Source organism: Budorcas taxicolor, chromosome 11 (assembly GCF_023091745.1).
Source record: "Budorcas taxicolor isolate Tak-1 chromosome 11, Takin1.1, whole genome shotgun sequence".
NCBI lineage: Eukaryota > Metazoa > Chordata > Mammalia > Artiodactyla > Bovidae > Budorcas > Budorcas taxicolor.
The window spans coordinates 88,298,210-88,315,587 of record NC_068920.1 but is presented as its reverse complement, the minus strand read 5'-3'; positions in this window follow the sequence as shown (position 1 = coordinate 88,315,587).

The following is a 17,378-nucleotide window of genomic DNA, read 5'->3' as shown; positions in this document are numbered from 1 at the left end:
TTCTTTCCTGTCTTGCATACAGGGTCGTCATTGCCATCTTTCTAAATTCCATATATATGTGTCAGTATACTGTATTGGTGTTTTTCTTTCTGGCTTACTTCACTCTGTATAATCGGCTCCAGTTTCATCCATCTCATCAGAACTGAATCAAATGAATTCTTTTTAATGGCTGAGTAATACTCCATTGTGTATATGTACCACAGCTTTCTTATCCATTCATCTGCTGATGGACATCTAGGTTGTTTCCATGTCCTGGCTATTATAAACAGTGCTGCGATGAACATTGGGGTACATGTGTCTCTTTCAATTCTGGTTTCCTCGGTGTGTATGCCCAGCAGTGGGATTGCTGGGTCATAAGGGAGTTCTGTTTGCAATTTTTTAAGGAATCTCCACACTGTTCTCCATAGTGGCTGTACTAGTTTGCATTCCCACCAACAGTGTAGGAGGGTTCCCTTTTCTCCACACCCTCTCCAGCATTTATTGCTTGCAGATTTTTGGATCGCAGCCATTCTGACTGGTGTGAAGTGGTACCTCATTGTGGTCTTGATTTGCATTTCTCTGATAATGAGTGATGTTGAGCATCTTTTCATGTGTTTGTTAGCCATCCGTATGTCTTCTTTGGAGAAATGTCTATTTAGTTCTTTGGCCCATTTTTTGATTGGGTCGTTTATTTTTCTGGAATTGAGCTGCATACGTTGCTTGTATATTTTTGAGATTAGTTGTTTGTCAGTTGCTTCATTTGCTATTATTTTCTCCCATTCAGAAGGCTGTCTTTTCACCTTGCTTATAGTTTCCTTTGTTGTGCAGAAGCTTTTAATCTTAATTAGATCCCATTTGTTTATTTTTGCTTTTATTTCCAGAATTCTGGGAGGTGGATCATAAAGGATCCTGCTGTCATTTATGTCTGAGAGTGTTTTGCCTATGTTCTCCTCTAGGAGTTTTATAGTTTCTGGTCTTACATTTAGATCTTTAATCCATTTTGAGTTTATTTTTGTGTGCGGTGTTAGAAAGTGATCTAGTTTCATTCTTTTACAAGTGGTTGACCAGTTTTCCCAGCACCACTTGTTAAAGAGATTGTCTTTACTCCATTGTATATTCTTGCCTCCTTTGTCAAAGATAAGGTGTCCATAGGTGTGTGGATTTATCTCTGGGCTTTCTATTTTGTTCCATTGATCTATATTTCTGTCTCTGTGCCAGTACCATGCTGTCTTGATGACTGTGGCTTTGTAGTAGAGCCTGAAGTCAGGCAAGTTGATTCCTCCAGTTCCATTCTTCTTTCTCAAGATTGCTTTGGCAATTCGAGGTTTTTTGTATTTCCATACAAATCTTGAAATTATTTGTTCTAGTTCTGTGAAAACTATGGCTGGTAGCTTGATAGGGATTGCATTGAATTTGTAAATTGCTTTGGGTAGTATACTCATTTTCACTATATTGATTCTTCTGATCCATGAACATGGTATCTTTCTCCATCTATTAGTGTCCTCTTTGATTTCTTTCATCAGTGTTTTATAGTTTTCTATATATAGGTCTTTAGTTTCTTTGGGTAGATATATTCCTAAGTATTTTATTCTTTTCGTTGCAATGGTGAATGGAATTGTTTCCTTAATTTCTTTTTCTACTTTCTCATTATTGGTGTATAGGAATGCAAGGGATTTCTGTGTGTTGATTTTATATCCTGAAACTTTACTATATTCATTGATGAGCTCTAGTAATTTTCTGGTGGAGTCTTTAGGGTTTTCCATGTAGAGGATCATGTCATCTGCAAACAGTGAGAGTTTTACTTCTTCTTTTCCAATTTGGATTCCTTTTATTTCTTTTTCTGCTCTGATTGCTGTGGCCAAAACTTCCAGAACTATGTTGAATAGTAGCGGTGAAAGTGGACACCCTTGTCTTGTTCCTGACTTTAGGGGAAATGCTTTCAATTTTTCACCATTGAGGATAATGTTTGCTGTGGGTTTGTCATATATAGCTTTTATTATGTTGAGGTATATTCCTTCTATTCCTGCTTTCTGGAGAGTTTTTTTTTATCATAAATGGATGTTGAATTTTGTCAAAGGCCTTCTCTGCATCTATTGAGATAATCATATGGTTTTTATTTTTCAATTTGTTAATGTGGTGAATTACATTGATTGATTTGTGGATATTGAAGAATCCTTGCATCCCTGGGATAAAGCCCACTTGGTCATGGTGTATGATCTTTTTCATGTGTTGTTGGATTCTGATTGCTAGAATTTTGTTGAGGATTTTTGCATCTATGTTCATCAGTGATATTGGCCTGTAGTTTTCTTTTTTTGTGACATCTTTGTCAGGTTTTGGTATTAGGGTGATGGTGGCCTCATAGAATGAGTTTGGAAGTTTACCTTCCTCTGCAATTTTCTGGAAGAGTTTGAGTAGGATAGGTGTTAGCTCTTCTCGAAATTTTTGGTAGAATTCAGCTGTGAAGCCGTCTGGACCTGGGCTTTTGTTTGCTGGAAGATTTCTGATTACAGTTTCAATTTCCATGCTTGTGATGGGTCTGTTAAGATTTTCTATTTCTTCCTGGTTCAGTTTTGGAAAATTGTACTTTTCTAAGAATATGTCCATTTCTTCCACGTTGTCCATTTTATTGGCATACAGCTGCTGATTGTAGTCTCTTATGATCCTTTGTATTTCTGTGTTGTCTGTTGTGATCTCTCCATTTTCATTTCTAATTTTATTGATTTGATTTTTCTCTCTTTGCTTCTTGATGAGTCTGGCTAGTGGTTTGTCAATTTTATTTATCCTTTCAAAGAACCAGCTTTTGGCCTTGTTGATTTTTGCTATGGTCTCTTTTGTTTCTTTAGCATTTATTTCTGCCCTAATTTTTAAGATTTCTTTCCTTCTACTAACTCTGGGGTTCTCCAATTCTTCCTTTTCTAGTTGCTTTAGTTGTAGGGTTAGGTTATTTATTTGACTTTTTTCTTGTTTCTTGAGGTATGCCTGTATTGCTATGAACTTTCCTCTTAGCACTGCTTTTATAGTGTCCCACAGGTTTTGGGTTGTTGTGTTTTCATTTTCATTAGTTTCTATGCATATTTTGATTTCTTTTTTGATTTCTTCTGTGATTTGTTGGTTATTCAGAAGTGTGTTGTTCAACCTCCATATGTTGGAATTTTTAGTAGTTTTTCTCCTGTAATTGAGATCTAATCTTAATGCATTATGGTCAGAAAAGATGCTTGGAATGATTTCGATTTTTTTGAATTTATCAAGTTTAGATTTATGGCCCAGGATGTGATCTATCCTGGAGAAGGTTCCATGAGCACTTGAAAAAAAGGTGAAATTCATTGTTTTGGGGTGAAATGTCCTATAGATATCAATTAGGTCTAATTGATCTAATGTATCATTTAAAGTTTGCGTTTCTTTGTTAATTTTCTGTTTAGTTGATCTGTCCATTGGTGTGAGTGGGGTATTAAAGTCTCCCACTATCTCATTTCCTTTTTAATTTCTTCTTTGATCCATGTTTCTGAATATTGGGGAATTTTCTAAATATTTTTCTGTTATTTTCTGACATAATTCCACTGTAGTCAGAAAACATACTTTATATTACTTGAAGCCATTTAATATTCAGACTGGTCTTATAGCCTAGAATATGTTCTTAGTGAATATTCTATATGCATCTTAGAATAAATAGTATTTCTATTCTGCTATTGTTGAATGAACTGTTCTATAAATATCAGTTATAATTGCTGTTTTGTCAAGTTTCTTAAAAGTGTTTTTCAAATATTCTGTGTCCCTGTTCTATCTTCTTGTTCTATCAATTATTGAGAAAAGAGTGTTGATATTTCTGACTATAATTTGGATTTTTCTATTTACTCTTATACTTTTATGAATTTATACTTTATGTATTTTGACTCTGTTATTAGCTCTATATACATTTAGGATTATGTCCTCTTGATAAACTGACTCCTTTCTTATTATGAAATGTCCCTGTTTATCCTTGGTGTTATTCTTTCCTGTGGTTATTGTTACCATGGTATATATATCCTTTTATTTTAAACCTATTATTGTCTTTATACATAAAGTGAATTTCTTGCAGGTTGGATATAGTTAGACCTTGCTTCTTTATCCAGTCTGACATTTTCAGTCATTTAATTGGAATTTTTAGACCATTTACTTTTAAAACCAGGTTCGATGTATGATACTGGATGCTTGAGGCTGGTACACTGGGACGACCCGGAGGGGTGGTACGGGTAGGCGGGAGGGAGAGGGTTTCAGGATGGGGAACACGTGTATACCTGTGGCGGATTCATATTGATATATGGCAGAACCAATACAGTATGTGAAGTGATTAACCTCCAATTAAAATAAATAAATTCATATAAAAAAATAAAATATGCATGTATGAAAAAATAAAAATTTTTATTGGACTATAGTTGATTTACAATGTTGTGTCAGTTTCAGGTATACAGCAAAATGAATCTGATATTCATATACTTGTATCTATTCTTTTTTAGATTCTTTCCCCATATAGGCCATTACAGAGTATTGAGTAGGGTTCCCTGTTTTTTTTTACAGTAGGTCCTTATTATATATATCTTTATATAGTAGTGTATATGTGTTAATCCATCTTCCAGTTTATCCCTCTTCCACATTTATGCCCATGGTAACCACAAGTTTATTTTTTACATCTGTAACTCTGTTTCTGTTTCATAGATAAGTTCCTTTGCAGCCTTTTTTTTAGAGTCCACATAAAAGTGATATCATATGATGTTTTCCTCTCTCTGTATGACTTGCTTCCCTCAGTAGGACAATCTCTGGGCCCATCCGTGTTGCTGCAAATGGCGTTATTTCATCCTTTTTTATGGCTGAGTAACATTCCGTTGTATAATATGCACAGTATTTTCTTTATCCATTCCTCTGTTGATCAACATTTAGGTTGCTTCCATGTCTTTGGTATTGGAAATAGTGCTGCAATGAATATTAGGGTGCATATATCTTTCAATTTATGGTTCTCTTTATGTGTGTGTGTATATATATATCTGGATATATATATATGTATATGTATATATATATATATTTGGATATATAGGCTTCTCAGGTGGCTTGGTGGTAAAGAATCTGCCTGCCAGTGTAGGAGACATGATTTTGATCCCCTGGGTCCAGAAGATTCCCTGGAGTAGGAAATGGCAACCCATTCCAGTATTCTTGCCTGGAAAATTCCATGGACAGAGGAGTCTTGCAGGCTACAGTCTCCATGGGGTTGCAGAGTCAGACATCACTGAGCACGCTGGATATATGCCCAGAAGTGGGATTACTGGATCATATGTAGACCATTTACTTTTAATGTTATTAACGATATGGTTTGGCTCTCTTGTTATTTGTTTCTCTCTGCTCCATTTGTTCTGTCTTCCTTTTCCTCCTTTTCTACCATCTTTTAGATTTATTGCCTATTTTTTATTCTGTTTTCTTTGTTGGATTATAGTTATAATTTTTTGTTTTGTTTATTTTGTGGTTTTAAGGTTTATAGTGTATATACATATTGCAATATTCCTTCAAGTTGTATTACACTGCTTTATGGATAGTATAAAAAACTTACCACATTTACATTTCTCTCCTGCTGACCTTTGTACTATTGTTATACATTTTAATTCTACATGTGTTGTAAACCTCATAAGACATTGTTATTAATTTTGTTTTGATTTTTATTTATGTTTTAAATACTCTAAGAAAATAAAATTTTAAATGTTTACTTACATATTACTCCTTTCTTTATTTCTTTATTTGGTATCATTTTTCTTCTGCCTAAAATACTTCCTCTAACATTTTTTTCATTATGAAGATTTAGTGCTCAATAATTATTTCAGCTGTTATATTTCTGAAAAAGTCATGTGTGTATGTGTGTATGTGTGTGTGTTGGTTTTTAAAAGATTTTCATTGGGTCTAGATTGCTAGGTTGATCTTTTTTTTTCCCATCAGTATTCCACTGATTCCTAGCTGCCATTGTTTCCGATGAAACTTCTCTGTGGCCTGTATCTTTGTTACTGTTTATATAGTGTATCTGTTTTTTGTCTGCCTGATTTTCAGATGTTCTCTTTACTGCTGGCTTTCAGTAGTTTAATTATTATATTCTTGGTGTAGCGTTCATTTCTCTTTTGCTTGGGGTTTGTTGAGTCTGAATCTCTGGGTTTGTGGTTTGCGTTGTTTTGGGGGAGCTTTGGCCATTGTTTTTTCAGATGGTGTTTCTGGGCTCCCTCTGCCTCTCCAGTTACATGTGTTCTCTTCACTCAGTTCACTCAGCCTCCATGTTTTGTTTTCTCCCAGTCTTTTCTTCTGTTTCATTTTGGATACTTTCTGTTGCTCTGTCTTTAAGTTCACAAATTTTTTCTTTGGCAATGTGTAGTTTTTTCTGTTAAGTCTATCTGGTGTTTATTTTTATTTCAGACTTTGAATTTTTCATGTTTTGAGTTTGATTTTTTTTTTTTTTACATTTTCCATGTCTCTGCTTATCATACCCAATCTTTCCTCTACCTTCTTGGACATATGATATATAGTTATACTAGCCATGTTACTGTTTTTGCCTACTAACTTTAATTTTTGTTATAGACATATGTTTTTACTGATATTTCCCCCTTTATGAGTCATACTTTCCTGTTTCTTTGCATACCTGCTCCTTTTTTTAAATTGTATCTCAGGCATTATGAATTTTGCTTTATGGGTGCTGGATATTCTTGTATTCCAACCAGTATTCTTGAATATTGTTCTGGAGTGTAATTAAACTATTTGGAAAGAGTTCAATACCACTTAAGTTTGCTTTGAGAGAGGTGGCAATATCATAATCTTTAGTCTAGGCTAAACTAAACGTACATTACTGAGGCAATACCCTTCTGAGTGGGGATTCCCTGGTGGCTCAGTGGTAAAGAATTTGCCTGCCAATGCAGGAGACTTAGGTTCGATTCCTTGGTTGGGAAGATCCCCTGGAGAAGAAAATGGCAACCTACTCCAGTATTCTTGCCTGGAAAATCATATGGACAGAGGAGCCTGGGAGGCTACCGTCTATGGGGTTGCGAAAGTCAGACAACTAAAAACAACTAAACAGCAACTACAAAACAAAAACCGTTCTGAGTCTGCTACCTTATATATTGTAAATTATAAGGTTTTTATTCTATCTGATAGGAATACAAAATACTCTTAGCCCTGTGTAAGCTCAAGTGGGAGAAGGCAATGGCACCACACTCCAGTACTCTTGCCTGGAAAATCCCATGGACCGAGGAGCCTGGTGGGCTGTAGTTTATGGGGTGGCGAAGAGTCGGACACGACTGAACGACTTAACTTTCACTTTTCACTTTCATGCATTGGAGAAGGAAATGGCAACCCACTCCAGTGTTCTTGCCTGGAGAATCCCAGGGACGGGGGAGCCTGGTGGGCTGCCGTCTATGGGGTCACACAGAGTTGGACACGACTGAAGCGACTTAGCAGCAGCAGCAGCAAGCTCAAGTGATTATTTTCCCTCTATTTTTGAGTAGTCCTTTCTTTAGCCTCAGTATGAATGCATGGATTTGTTCCCCGCTGAAGACTCAGGGGGGGCCCTCTGCAGATCTTTAGCTATCTCCCCAGCCTCCATATAGCTCTCTCCTCTGCCTTGTGAACTCTAGCTGTCTTAGGCTTCCCAGATTTCCAGCTCTGTCTCCTCAGATTCTCAGAAAGTCTACCAGACTCTGCCTGGGTTTCCCACCCCATGCTGTGGCTTGAAAATGTGCTTTAGGCGGTAATGGGATTCACTTTGTTTCCCGTCTCCCAGGGATCCCTGCCCTGCACTGTCTGGTATCCAGCGTCTAAAAATTGTCGTTGTTGTTTTTCCCCAGTTTTTGTTGTTGTTGTTGTTGTTGTGGAAGTTGGGAGAGTATATTTAGTTTGTATTACTCCATCTTGGCCAGAAACAGCTCAGCTGGATTTTGAGGCCTCAAAAACACTAACCACACTCTTTTGAACTCAGTGGATATTGCCTTTCTTCTTCCTACAGTAAACTGTCCCAAACTTAGCCCAATACTCTAAAAGACACATGGTAGTTTGAGCTTAAGCCTGTTTTATTTATCTGGCCCCACCACGTGGCATGTGGGATCTTAGCTCCCTGATCCAGGATTGCACCGTGCCCCCTGCAGTGGAGGCATGGGGTCTTAACCACTGGACTGCCAAGGAAGTCCAGTTCTCTTTGGTTCTAAGACTGTAGGTGCGAAAGACCCAATCGGGCTTCTTAATGCGCCTTTAGATTCTTCAGTGTTGACTTGTTGCCTACTGTGAGGCAGGCCCTGTTCTAGGCACCGGGAATACAGCAGTGAGCCAGCCATATGAGACTTCTCGCCTTCCTGAAGCTTACACTCTAGTAAGAGAGTGGTGGATGTAATCATGTGTTGTGTGTTAGTTGCTCAGTGTGTCTTACTCTTTGCGGCCCCATGGACTGTAGTCTGCCAGGCTTCTCTGTCCAGGAAATTCTCTACACAAGTCATCTCAGGGCTGCTCCAGTCTCTCCTTGCCTGTATGTCTCTGCAGGCAGTTCTATCTGGTGCTGCTGTGTCCGTGTTGGAAACTGCAACTCTCTACCTCAGCTCATACAAACCAGCTGACTGAGCATTAAAACAAATGCCAGTTTTTTTGTGCCATGAATTATAAACTGGGGCTCCTCTGTTCAACGTTTTACAACAGATGCAGGCAGGCAAAAGAGATGCAGGCAGGTGGCAGGTATAGCTTTTTCATTTTAGACCTCGATTACCACACCTTGCGGGGAGGTCAGTTCAGAGTGTTAAAAAAAAAAAAAATGGGACTGTTGGCTTTTGATTCTGGACAGAAATCAGTTACGGGATTGGGCTGAGCTGCTAGCCATGACTGAAAAAAGATCTGTCTGAGTTATTGAGCTGGCAACTTTAAAGCTATTGGGCCTGTGCTATATTAGCTTTCTTTTTTCTTTTTTGGTTGTTTACTTAAAAATTTTTTTCTTAAATTAATTAATCTTAATTGAAGGCTAATTACTTTATAATATTGTGGTGGTTTTGGCCATATGTTGACATGAATCAGCCATGGGTGTACATGTGTACCCCCCTCCTGAACCCCCTCCCACCTCCTTCCCCCTCCCACCCCTCTGGGTTGTCCCAGTGCACTGGCTTTGAGGCCCCTGTTTCATGCCTTGAACTTGGACTGGTGATCTATTTCACATATGGTAATATACATGTTTCAATGCTATTCTCGCAAATCATCCCACCCTCGCCTTCTCCCACAGAGTCCAAAAGTCTGTTCTTTATATCTGTGTCTCTTTTGCTGTCTTGCATATAGGGTCGTCATTATCATCTTTCTAAATTCCATATATATGCATTAATATGCTGTATTGGTATTTTTCTTTCTGATTTACTTCACTCTGTATAATAGGCTCCAGTTTCATTAGAACTGACTCAAATGTGTTCTTTTTAATAGCTGAGTAATATTCCATTGTGTATATGTAGCACAACTTTCTTATCCATTTGTCTGCCAATGGATGTAACCTAGATGTCCATTGGCAGACAAATATATTAGCTTTTATTTTGCTTAGTCTACCCAGTTCATACTAAGCTTCTTGAGAGATGAATCCTGTTAACATGCAGTTAAAAGAGAATTCTAGAAGTATATTTGTATTGCCTGCCATTTATATGACTACAGCTGGTCCATTCTTGTCTGTTTATACCAGCTGTTTAAAAATCCTAAATATAGGAACTTCCCTGGTGGTCCAGGGGTTAAGAATCTGCCTGCCAGTGCAGGGAACATGGATTCGATCCCTGATCTGGGGAGGTTCCACATGCCTTGGGGCAAGTAAGCCTGTATGCCATGATTGCTGAGCCTGAAGTCTAGAGCCTGCAGGCCACAACTGCTGAAGCCCATGTGCCTAGAGCCTGGGCTCCGCAACAAGAGAAGCCACCACAATAAGCCCGGGCACTGTGATGAAGAGTAGCCCCTGCTTGTGGCAGCTAGAGAAAGCCCGTGTGTAGCAATGAAGACCCAGCACAGCCACTAATAAATAAATATTAGAAGTCCTAATAAAGTATGAATAAATATTTATATATACAAATAATTCAACAAATAATTAAATTATTGAATTTTTTGAATTATATATAAATTATGTAGTTACAAATCAAACAAAAATAACAACAAAATACTAAAGATAGTAAAGCTATTTTGGACACTCGTCAACATAATGCGGTGACGTGTTGGTCCAATGATTCATTTTATGAAATGTCAAAATAACTTTTGGGCTCAGAAAGTCATTCTAAATTTGTAACTTCTGTTTGAAAGTTCTAATTTTAATGGCCATATATGACTTCAAACAGCTTTTGGCCAATAACCACAAGTCTCTCCCTACCCAAGTTGTGGCTATTTGAGCCAAAACCTTAAAGGAAATATCAATATTTGGCTGGAGAGTAAGGGTTGGTCTATTTGTTATGTGCACAGTGGGTATATTTATTTTATTTTTATGTTTTCAATCAGGAGCATGAGAACTCTGGGCTTTATTTCTTCCTGCCCATTTTGTGTGCTTGGCAGAAAGAACTTGGAGAAATTAGCTGCCCAAATGTATGATTTCTTGGTCTGCCACACTGGTCACAAAGCAGGTGCTCCCAGGACATTCATGGGCTGTCCAGGTGCTCGTCAGGACAGGAAGGTGTATACTCTGTCTAGACAGTGCAGTAGCTTCAGTGTCCAGCCAGCTGTGGCAACCTGGGCCAGTCCAGAGTTTTCCAGTTCTCTGACAGTGGCTGCTGATGACATGTGGGGCTGACAGTGACCCCTAAAACTTGGAGATGAGGGAAACAAGGGCACAGGCAGTGCTGCGAGGCCTGTGGAGAACGGGGGAGAAGGGTGGATGTGGGCCTGGGACAGGTCTGGAAGCAGACGTGGGGTTAGGCCCAGGGCTGTTGAAGCCCCTCCCAGCCCTTGTCTGGAGCCTGTGTGCTGCGGGGACAAGAACGCTGAGTGGGCACTGATGGCCCTGGCCCCTGTGCCTAGCTTGTCATGGGACACATAGTTTCCTCATCTGCAAAACAGGCGGGTGGAACGAATGAATGGTGTGTCAGTTCCCTTTGAAGACACGTATTCTGTGTGCTGTGACCCCCACTTCTCTGTTTTTTTCTCTCTTTGCTGTCACCACTTTGGGGGCCACACATTGGTGCTGTATGTGCGTGGAAATAGGGAAAGGGTGGCAATGGAGGGTGGGGGCAATTGCTCCCCCTTTTGACTCTCACTCTTTCTCCTTTCCTCTCTCTTTTTCTAAACATTGAAATATATTGAATAGTTGGTGTCCAGTGTTATGTTGGTTTCAGGTGTACCACATAGTGGTTTGACATTTGCATACATCATGAAATGACACCACTATAGGTCTAGGAACCATCTGTCCCCATACACAGTTACCATATTGTTTACCGTAGCCCTTATGTGTGTGTGCTAAGTCATTTCAGTCGTGTCTAACTCTTTGTGACCCTATGGACTGTAGCCCGCCAGGCTCCTCTGTCTATGGGATTCTTGGCAAGAGTACTGGAGTGGGTTGCCATTTCTTCCTCCAGATAGTCCTTAGACTGTATATTATTTGTCCGTGGCTTATTTATTTTATAACTGGAGGTTTGTACCTCTTAATTCCCTTTACCTATCTCGCATCCTTCCCACCTGCCATCCCCAGCCACCTGTTTGCTCTCTGAATCTATGAGTCTGTTTCATTTTGTTTTTTAAGATTCCATATATAAGTGAAGTATTTGTCTTTCTCTGACTTACTTCACTTAGCATAATACACTGTATATTCATTCATGCTGTTGTAAATGGCAAAGTTTCACTTTTTATGGGTAGTACTCCATTGTGTATATATATCACATTTTTTATTCATTCATCTATCATTAGACCCTTATGTTGCTTCCAGATTTTGACTATTGTAAAGAATGCTGCAGTGAACAGTGGGATGTGTGTGTCTCTTTGAATCAGTGTGTTTGTTTTCTTTGGGTAAATACCAAGAAGTGAAATCACTGGGTCCTCTGGTAGTTCTAGTACTAATTTTTTGAGGAACCTCCATACTGTTTTCCACAGTGGCTGCACCAGTTTGCATTCCCAGCCAGCAGTGTGCAGGCCTCCCTTTTCTCTGCATGCTTGCCAACACTCTGTATTTGTTGGTTACTTGCCTTTTTCGATGATAGCAGTTCTGACAGGTGTGGGATAGTTCTTCCTTCTTTCTTACCATCTCCTTTTCCCCAAGGGGAAAGTGCTGCAGGAATCTCAGAACTTGGAGCACCTCTAGGTAATATTAGAAGCTCATTATGTGAATTTTTGAACCAGGCAAGACTCTTCTTAATGGACAGCTCTTAGCTAGATAACGTGTTGTGCCGTGGAGAGAAATGCCAGGTGCTTCAGGTGAATTTGGCTGGGGTTGAGGTGACTCAGGGAACTGGCTTCTGGGGAGGGAGTAGGGTGTGTATGTGTGTGACCTCACCTGGGTCCATACACACCCAGACAGGACCAGGGCCAGCAGCTATTGGGGCTGAGGTAAACTTTTTTTTTAATATAAACATTTTGAGATGCTTTTGTCAACAGAGCCTCAGTCTTGTCTGCATGTCTGCAGCCCTTCTGCTTGCAGAAGCCCAGAGAGGGCTGGCGTGCTTCCACTTAGAAGACTCAGTTTTGTCTCCAAAAGTGGAGCCTGATCTTTTCAGCTTTCTGCTCCCAGTGCCTCTCAGGGAGGAAGGTAGTGCTGTCCTGGCCTCACCGGGCTCAGGGTGGTTATGCAACCCACTCCAGGCACCGGGAGAGGGCCAGGCCCGCCCATGTTCTCTGTGGGTTGTGGCGAAGATGGCAGGGCAAGAGGCCCAGTCCTCGGGCTGCATTCCCTTCCTGTGGGCTGGGGTGAAGGGAGAGGACGATGCTTGCTGGCTCCTCCTGAGAAGCTTCTGGGCTCAACTGATTCCCCCAGGACCCCTGGCATGTCAGAGGCCCCTCTCCCCCCATTCAGCCTATGCCCCTCTTCTCCTTCATTCTCATTCACTCCAGACCATCTCGTCCCCCAGCAGCTCTGATGACCCCTAGCTCCCAACCCATGCCTCCCTGCTAAGCATTGGACATATAGCCAGTGTCTCAAGGTCAGCATGGAGCTGAGGAGTAGGACTGCAGACCCTGAGGGACACACCATGGCTCTGAAACAAGTTTTCAATCGCTCTGTGCCTCGGTTTTCTCAGCTGTAAATGAGGTGATAACAGTACTTCCTCAAAGTGTCCATGTGAGGATTAAATGAAGTAATCCATCCACAGCTCCCAGTTCACTTCCTAGCACCTCTTATTGCTGTTTCTCCTGTTTACCTTGCTCCTGTCTTCCTCGTCCTGATGGCTGGCTCCAGGTTCCCCGAGGCATCCCTGCCTCAGCCTGTCCTCCTGCACCCTGTCACCTCCAGGGCCCAGTGACTCACCTCCCCTCTGTCCCTGCTGCTGCCATCTTGGTTTCAGGCCTCTTCACCTCTCCTTCCTCCCGCTAGGCTGCCAGCTGGGCCTCTTACCTCCAATCTCACTTCTTCCAGTCTTGTGGCCTCGTGACACAACCCCCAGTCAGTCTCTGTCAGCTCCAAGGCCAAGTCCACCCTCCAAGGTGGACTTGAAGCCTGGCAGCTTCTGGCCCTGTCCCACCTTCCTGGCTTCATTTCAGCACATGCTCCCCGGTAGCAGGCGTGCCACCCCAGCCCGTGCTTCCGCATCTCTGCCTCTTCCTGTGGGTCCCACTGCCTGGAGCACCTCCCTGTGCCCTTCCTCATCTGCAGAATGCCTGCTTTTTCACAATCATATTAATAAATACACTTATAGAACCTAATAGTAGATACTGTTCTAAACATGCTTTACATATATTAATTTATTTCATCTTTTCAACAGCCTTATGAAGTAAATGCCATTTCCAGAATGAGGAAACTGAGTCAGAGAGAGGTTAATAAATTGCCTGAGCTCACAGAACTAGTGACTGTGAGAAGCTGGGTGTAATCCCATGCAGCCAGCCCTGGAACCTGGGCCTGACCGCTGTACCACCTTGGCGATCCTCAGGGCACTGCCCTCCGTGGGAGCCCCGCCCCTGCCGGCCTCTCTGGGCTCGGTTAGGCAACTACTGTTCCTTTGCCACAGCATCATTCACAGTGCTTTCCTGTGAGCCTCTGAAGAGCAAGGACCATGCTCTGCTCAGTTCCACATCCCTGTTGCCCACCGCCCTGGGCACTTGGTGGGTGCCCACTACATATTATTAAATAAACACCGAAGAGCCGTAGGTAAAGTACCACCTTCGGGATTTTGATGAGATGCCTTCTCGTTTTCACCAAGTTTGGCCCTTGCTTTCTAAGACTTGTTTGGGACTTGCCTCCTCACCCACTTTCTCTCTCTTCTTTTGCTCAGAGTGTTCCCTCCCCTGTCCAAGGCCCTGGTGTGTGTGGTCAGCTCTTAGTTAGGTCTGCTGATGGCCCAGGGGTCACAGGGAGCCAGCAGACTTGAGGGAAGCCCTGGTTCTCTCTGTTTTGGGAGAAGGAGACTTGGCGGACGTGGAAGCGGGACAGAGTGGAGATGGGGGCTGGGGGCAGGAGACGCAGAGCAGCAGTGGGTCCTGTAAGGGTGTCTCTCTGCTGCCGCAGCTGCCTTCTCCCCAGTTCAAATGACAGAGTAGTAAGGAATCCATGCAGAAGTTAGGGGGCCAGCCTGCTCCCACATGGCTGTAATCAAGGAATCCATATACAGAATAACGGAAATGTCTTTCTTGCAAAGTATTCATTCTGAAACCAAAACTGTGCGTCAGGGCCCAGGCCAGGCATTTGGAAGCCAGCGTAAAGTCCCCACAGCACCCAGAAGCTTCCGTCAGTCTGAGAGTCTGTGTTTCTGGGGTGCTGACAACATGGCGCTGAGACTGAACAGGTTCCTCCTGTGTGCCAGGCACTGGGCTGGGCACCCTTCACACTAATAGTCCCATGCCATCCTCACCGAGACTCTAGGAGCCGACTCATGCCCTGTGTGCAAGGCAGAAACTGAGTCAACAGTTGGTTTGCCCACCCCAGGTATCCATTACCCAGGAAATCTGGTGGCTCGGATGCCAGTCATTCAAGATTTTAGACACATCTCTTCAGTTTGTTCTGTCAGTGGAATGCCCACCTTGCCCTTTGTCTCTCAGCTCCTGGGAGGAAATGAGCTCTGTGAGCTTCGGCCCTTCCTCCAGGAAGCCTCCCATCCTTAAACATGTGTTTATTTCTCAGATGCTCCCTGCAGCCTCTACCCCATGCTTCCTGTGGAAGCTGAAGCTCAGAGAAGGCTTGAATGCTCTCTTGGCTACCTAAATAGACTCATTTTGCTTGTACATGTGTGCTAAGTCACTTCAGTCATGTCTGATGCTTTGCAACCCCATGGACAGTAGCCTGCCAGGTTCCTCTGTCCATATCATTCTCTAGGCAAGAATACTGGAGTGGGTTGCTCTGCCCTCCTCCAGGGGATCTTCCTGACCAGGGATCGAACCCACGTCTCTTACTTCTCCTGCGTTGGCAGGTGGGTTATTTATTTTTTACCACTAGCACCAGCTGGGAAGCAATAGGTTGTGGATGCATCCAAATGGCTGTGTCCAAATGTGAAGCCACTGGTTGTTTTTAAGTGACCAAATAGTATGTCCCTCTCTCAGTCATCTCTCCCTCTGTTTGTACCTCATCTGTCCTCCCTGTACCTTGATCCCCACCCCTTCCCTGACTTCCTCAGCCCCTGCTTGACTCTCAGATCTCAGAGGATCCTGTAAGGGGTCAGGGAGAAAATAGAGCATTTGCACTTAGTTTCTATTTTTTCAAATGCAAAAAGTTTAGGTTCATGTTGCTGTATTGGTTTTAGGTGTTACTAAAATGTCCCTAACAAGGCTCTCTTCCAGAGTCTTGAACCTTGGGGATTTCCCTGGAGGTGTCCTTATAGATGGAGGGGCTCTCTGGTCACAGCTGGGCCTGATCAGAGATCAGGCTTGGCCATGGGTTTGCTGGGAAGTCAGTGTTCTCAGCCCCTGGGCCTGCTGGCTCCCGAGCTGACAACGAGAAGGGTGAGAGCGGTGCCAAGAAACCCGGAGGACACAGAGGAAGGCTCAGTGCGCAGGCGGACAGGCCACCCCTGGGGCCCCAGGGGGCCCTCGGGGCAAGTTCAGCCATCTCTGGTGGTAGCTGGAGGGAAAGCACTCAGTGAGCCATGTGGGCTTTGCACCCAGGCCACTGAGCCCCAGCTTTGCCCCTTACTGCCTGGAGGACCTTGGACCAGCTCCTCAGCCACACTGGGGCTTGTGTCCTCATTCATAAAGGAGAGTGATGACACCTGTCCCTTAAGTTTGCTGCGAGGGCTAAATACCAATACGTTGCTGCAGCTGTTTGCCCTTCAGGTCTCATAATTCCATTGACCTGTGTTACCTGCGCACTTATGCCCGTTTCCTAGTATTTCTTCATCCTCCTTCACCCCAGACCTAACAGGACTGGCCTGAGAACATAGAAAAGTAATAACTGTGTTTCGTATTTCCAGAAGGACTTTCTCTACAACAGTGGTGTTGCCTGGGAACAGGGATGGAAGAAGGGAGGGATTATATATATATTTTAAAAACTTTTTATTTTGTACTGTGTATAGCCAGTGAACGATGCTGTAATTGTTTCAGGTGAACAGTGAAGGGACTCAGCATAACATTGAGCTGAGTTCCATGTGGTATACATTTGGTTATCCACTTTAAGTATAGCAGTGTGTACATGTCCATCCTAAACTCCCTAAGAAGGGAGGGCTTATAAACGGCACAAGGAAACTTTTGGGGTGATAGAAACTTTCACAGTCTTGATTGTGGTGATGGTTTGTAGGCGTATGTCAAAACCAATTCATTTGTGTACTTTAAATATGTGCAGTTTATTGCACTTCACTGATACAATAAAATTTATTAAAAAGATATCTTAAATGAGCATAAAGGAGGAAAATATGCTTTAATGCTACTTTCACATTTCATTGAACTACAACAGTATTAAAAAAAAAAAAGCTTTGTCAGGGGTCAACTCAATAGAACATCACAGTTTATCTGTGAGCTGGGCTATTATGTGCTTAACTCATAATCATTGCAGAACTGTGCTTATGCTTGTATCCCTCATGCCTAGCCCAGAGCAGTGTGCCTAGTAGGCATGCAACAAGATTGATTGTTGGACTGATGGTTGAATGAATGGCTGTGACAACTAAGATTCAGTTAAGTGACTGGGCATACAACCAGCTCTTCTATATCAAGCCTATTTCAAAGCAAAACATTATCAGTAGTTCTCTCCTGTGTCCCCTGCCTCTGCTCTGCCTAGGGTGCCACGCAGGACCCTTGATGGCCTTCCCTCCCTGCCTTGTCACTTGCACCCTGCCCCAGAAAACCTGCTTTTCCTG